The following is a 6000-nucleotide window of genomic DNA, read 5'->3' on the forward strand; positions in this document are numbered from 1 at the left end:
TACCGTTACCTGGGAAGGAACTGTGGTGTGCGCTGCATTCACGGATCAAGCCTCAAAAAGTCACGAACGTTTATATAAAGCCTCAAATGTAGACTGAAAAAATGGTAACGAAACCCAGCGAGTTTTTAAATGGGTATGACGTGGGTGTTACTATTTCTATGAGAAAATTGTTATCCCTCTACCAGTTTCAAAGGGCGGGTAAAAAAGTCTGTGTTAGCCTAGCTTTCCATAAGCCAGGAATTATCTATTCTGAGTCACGCAGCATAATAGCCACTTTAGCAGACGTACAGACTGGCCTTTTTTGCTAAGATTAGTACTACTTATGTTAACCGAAGGAAAACATATTGTTTTTGCTCTGTTTCCTATTCTCCAAACACCAAAGGTCAATGACCTGAACTAGACGGCTGTGACCATGGTAACTGGTGTCGGGTTACATCATGTTGCAATTTTATAGCAGGGGGATTTAGACTGCTGTCATATACATGAATGTGTTTGAGTGAGAAGTAACAGTCTAAGAGAAGACCATATGCGATTATAAATATGCATTTGCTTTGCAAATGTTATCTTTGTAGTCTCAAAATTGTTCTTAGTACTGGGAAAGTACCTAAAAAGACGACTACAGAAAGATTTGGTTCGGCAAGTCAAGGGGGGTCTAACCAGTAAGCTCTATATGCAAATATAATGATAGTATTTCTCTAAGTAACTGATATAACTTATCCTTTAATACCCGGGACAAAAAAAAAGTCAATTTTAATTGCCATTAAATAGTATCCTGTGTAAGACTCCTCTACATCTACTCCAAGATTGGTCCCCAAAATCTGCTCCCCTCTCCACAAAATTCCTGAGGATCCATTCCCGACTTCTTGAGTTCTCTTGTAACACTGCGAGACGCCGCCAAGAGAAAAGTCTTGACCTGCGTGGCTGGGGTTGTAATTGGTGTGACATGTGAGGCTGCCAAGAGTGGGCTGAGACGAGGGGAGTTAGCCTGGTATCCAGTCTGATCGTGGTCGGGACCACAAGAGCTCTGCCCCGCCTTTGGGGGCTCTAATTGCTTCCCCCGCCCAGTGCAACAGGCCGTCCCGGTAGGAGTGTTACGCTAATAAGAGACAGTGTGCTTGGGAATTTGGTTTGGGCTAATCAATCTCTCGTGAAATACACACCGGGAAACCTATGTGAGGCGGGCGGGACGGAGCTCTTGTAATTGTGGCCCCGACCACGATCAGACTGGATACCAGGCTAGGGGGGAGTTGGCAGGACTTCAATGTCGCTAGACCGGTCATGTGGACAGGCTTACAGGCTTACGACTTGTTTTGGCTCTTACCTTCGCCAAGAAGGTTATTTGGGGTAATGTGTCTATGTGCCTGTCTGTCTCTAGGCCTCATGGCAGTGCATCTGTCTGCCTGAGATGCCGTGTGTGAGTGTCTATGTGTGTGTGTGTCTGTGTGTGTCTGTGTGTGTGTGTGTGTGTGTGTGTGTGTGTGTCTGTGTGTGTCTGTGTGTGTGTGTGTCTGTCGGTCTGTGTGTTTGTGTCTGTGTGTGTCTGTCTGTATGTGTGTGTCTGTGTGTGTGTGTGTGTGTGTGTGTGTGTGTGTGTGTGTGTGTGTGTGTCTGTGGTGTGTCTGTGTGTGTGTGTGTGTGTGTGTGTGTGTGTGTGTGTGTGTGTGTGTGTGTGTGTGTGTGTGTGTGTGTGTGTGTGTGTGTGTGTGTGTGTGTGTGTGTGTGTGTCTGTCTGTCTGTATGTGTGTGTCTCTGTGTGTGTGTCTGTGTGTGTCTGTCTGTGTCTCTGAAAGTGATCGCGACCGACATGAGATATAGGGAATATAACGAAGCGAGCTAAAGCTAATATATTGGACTCACACGACCAGTAATATCTCTTTACAGCCTCATTACTGACGACATTTGATGGATGAACGAAAGTAATCTATATCTAAAATCATGTATAGGCCTTAGCAATGGCATTCTTTGGTTATTGAATCATATCAAAAAGAGTAGGCACAGGATAATGTAGTTTTCATTTACACAACCAGTAATGTCTCTCACCAGCTTATGTTTCGATATATATGAGACATCGCATTCAAGTAATATCTCTTACCTGCTTACGTTTCTATATCTATCAGACACCTACTTCAAAGCTTCTGACTGGAGTACTGCTTCTCGCCGCTAGATGTAGCCAGTGTAACACTCCAGTCAAAAGCTCTGCGGAAAGCTATCTGGCATGCATAGAAACGTAAGCAGGAAAGTTACATTACTTGTGTAAGAAAGAACGAAAACTCCAATATCCAATAAGTTCTACCAACATGCTGAAATTATTTTCGTAGACTAACGCTGTCTGAAACTCATTTAATATTCATACTTAGGTGGACAATTTTGTAATTGAAGATGACATTCATGAAGCGAATGAGATAATGGGGTGTCTGGCATGTCTGTTATGATTTATGTTCTAAATTGATAAATATTGAATACACAGGAAATGGTGCCGCCGTCCTTGTCACTGTGATAATGGAGTGTAATCAGGCGGAAATATCCCTCCGCGCCCGAGCACGCGATGGCGGTGAACAGGCTCATATAACATTCAGTAGAACACCTTGGATGCGATGAAATATTCTATTTGAAATCACCAAAGTGAAAAAATGTTTGGTTAGGGGTGGTCAATTACGTCCAAGTTAGTTAGTTAGCCTATACCAGGCCTTTTATGCGGCTGAAAAGAGTAGAAGTTGGTCGTCTCAGAGTGGCAAACTGTAGCCTCTACCAGGCACCAGGGATCGCTGGAAAACTATTTTATTTCGGCCAATTTTTACTATTCTTTTCAGCAATCCGCGGTGCCTGGTAGAGGCTAGCAAGCTATACTCCTTTAGCAGACCAACTCCCCTGGCATGTTATCTGTCTATTTGGCCAATTTATAATCTATCCAGCCGCTTACGAAGCCTGGTAGAGGCTAGATCGTTGTATGAATCTGATGTAGAATTCTCAAGATTCCAGTGACAGAACCAGCCCGTACAATTTTAAGGGCAGTGGGTCATTGGATGCGCTTCGTAGAATCACCGCTAGATGGCGACAGCAGTCGGTGTTATGTGTGGTGTGGTTTTCCACTTTTTATGTAGGGTGAAACCATTCGTACTCAGCGTCTAGCCTATCATTTAAATGTCTCTTAATGTGCATTATATTTGCGGAAGAATGTATGCCTCTACCAGGTTGTCTTTACCAGGCTTCAGAGGCAGCAGGAAAGACTAGAAATTGGACACAAAGAGACAGAAAACATACCAGGGGACTTCAGCTAATAGTCAGCCAAAGGCGTACAGTTTTAGAGCGGCAAACTGTACTCTACCTGTGAAGCCTGATAGATGCTACCCTAAAAGGCTATGTGCCACTCTCCGAAAGCGCGCGTACAATCCCCATACCATATAAGGAAGCAGGGTAACGTGGACCGTACCATTACGCCGGGGGGTGGGGCAGCTATAGGGTGCGAGGTGGATCTGTCCTTGGTGCTGAAGGACGTTCGTATTAATGGCGGGCCGCTGCCGACCTCGTGATTTCGGCTCGGAATCAATCGTCAATCATTTCCAACGTGATTATAGCCGGCTCTTAAGTAGGATCACGGATACTCGGCGGGCATGCTAATGCCACCAATGTGCTGGAATGCTGTGATTTTTTTCCTCTCTAAGTTTGAGATCTTACATGATCAAAAACCACTTTACAATTACCATGTTCATTGTTGTATGGTACCAACTCCTTGAATTTGGTGCAACGTTTCCCAAATTCACAAATCACCACGTTGAAGGCTTGCATTCAGGTACTATCATTACAGTGTAGTTTCGTATACATTATAATGGCATATTTCCTTCTATAGAATTGTTTCTAGCTATATAGATGTCTGCTTATAATGTATAACGCTAGACATACAGAAGCTTGTATATTAAGTCCATTTTAAATCTCTGCGCAAGTTCAATGTGACCACAATTTCTTAAACCTTGAAGGATATCATCAAAGAGGGAATTTCAATTGTACTAGTAAATCTTGGTTATGAGACAATATGCTGCTATAGTTCTGACAATAGTGGATAGGTAATGTATTGTCTCCTTCAACCCGTGACCTTTATGCTGTATAGCAGACAGACAGATCGCTAGAAAAGACATTACTAGTATGATTCCTCCGTCCGCCGAATTTTATCTCTCATCATTTAGTTCAAGACGTCTACATGAACAAATAGTAATTGTTACAGGATCTTACAGCGAAGCATTAGTAAACCTCCGGCGTACCAGAAGGATAGTGAATGTATTAAGTCAGGCAACGTACGCGCGAAGAGTGTATGGACCGTTACACCTGTAATGTCGTTTGAAAATTCTACTCATGCACACGGTCAGGTTTGAAATCGTCTTTAGAGCCTACCCGAAGGTCGTAGGTCACGGGGTGAATAGCCTCGCGGTAGGTAAGGGTGTTCCCTAGCACGTCCTCCCTAGCAACGTTAGAACGTAGGTTGGATTGGGAAGTGATAGGGACTCACCTTGCTGCAGTGTGGAACGCCGTGCACGTCCCTCGGTTCTGTGCCCTCTGTCCCGTCCCAAGGACACATATGTGTACCGGGGCGTATCGAGCGTACTTCCCTACATTTCCCGCTGAAAAATTGATGACTAGATCCCGCCGCCGCCTCGTGTGGCTCATCTAAATGTCGTCTGCACATGACGTCATCAGACGTGTGCTGGGAGAGACCACAAGAAGGGGGGTGGGTGATAATCTATAAAATGTACTGTCCCTTCTTAAGAAACAACGTTAACTCAAACGTAGCCAGTTCTATTGAGAATGCACGATGTGTGTGTTCTTTCGTTGACTGCTTCTCAAGTCAAATTATGTTGACAAATTTATTTTGATTTGTGTAAAATTGTGTATTTCGTGTCTCTTTTTAAGCATATTACACTATTAACATACATTGTGCTTTAAATTTACAGTTTGAAATTGCAAAGGGTTATTGCCGGGGGCAACCAATCTTGCATGCATCAGTTAAGAAATTCCTGAATCATTTTTTTTCTATTCAAATAATCTTCAAAGCCTTCCATTCAAAAAAACGGGACAGCCAAAAAATACACAATTTTGCCTCCCAACATCTGCTTGGAGGTCTTCCGTCACACACATACATGGCTATGTATAGATACGGAGGCTGGTGACATAATAATTTACAATGCAGATATTAGATCAACATTAGCTCCACGCTATCAGAATGACAAATGGAGTCAGACAGCAGGCCTGTATGCGTCAGTACCTGTTGGTGGGCTGATTCAGTTTCATCTCAGTAGGCCAGGGTAACACAATTTTATGGATAACGTTTTCAAATGGAGTGTTTTGGTTTATTGTACATTCATGCCACGACGGGCTAGGTACAGGTCAAGACTTAACGGACACATTACAGACGTATGTAGAAAATTGGAGACAAAAGATACACTACTTGACTTAGACATACATACATAAGGAACATACAAGGGTACTATACTAGGCTAATACAAAGTGTTCTAGTTACTGAGCTAATACAGAGTGGTCAACTTCTCGCTTTTTTTTGGACAATGGAAAATGTGGGAACAGATCATGTTTGTGATACATGGTTTGTCTAGACGCATCAAAAATATAAATTTATCATTTGCACTTAGGTGTTCAAAGTATGGGAACTTCTCTTTGATATGATTAAAAAGGACAGGTCTTTCATTAGAAGACAAATGTGGGATCGTGTGGCGTAACAACAGAGCGTTCGGCTCGAAACCAAGAGGTCCCGAGTTCGAATCCTGCCTTGCCACCGATCTTGAGCCCTTGGGAAAGGCACTTTACGCGGCGTTCCTCACTTGACTTAGGTGAAAATGGGCATGTCTATCGTACGTTCCTGTGTTTGTCCTCTGCGTTGGTGGCGGCATAAAATATCTGTCTGGTGATAAATGTTGGAATGAGAAATGTAAAAAAAAAGCAAATAAAACTCTACTACGTGATAAATTACAGAGATTACTTCTTGATGTTTCAAGT

Source organism: Branchiostoma belcheri, unplaced genomic scaffold (assembly GCF_001625305.1).
Source record: "Branchiostoma belcheri isolate BF01 breed outbred unplaced genomic scaffold, Haploidv18h27 scaffold97, whole genome shotgun sequence".
Classification (NCBI taxonomy): domain Eukaryota; kingdom Metazoa; phylum Chordata; class Leptocardii; order Amphioxiformes; family Branchiostomatidae; genus Branchiostoma; species Branchiostoma belcheri.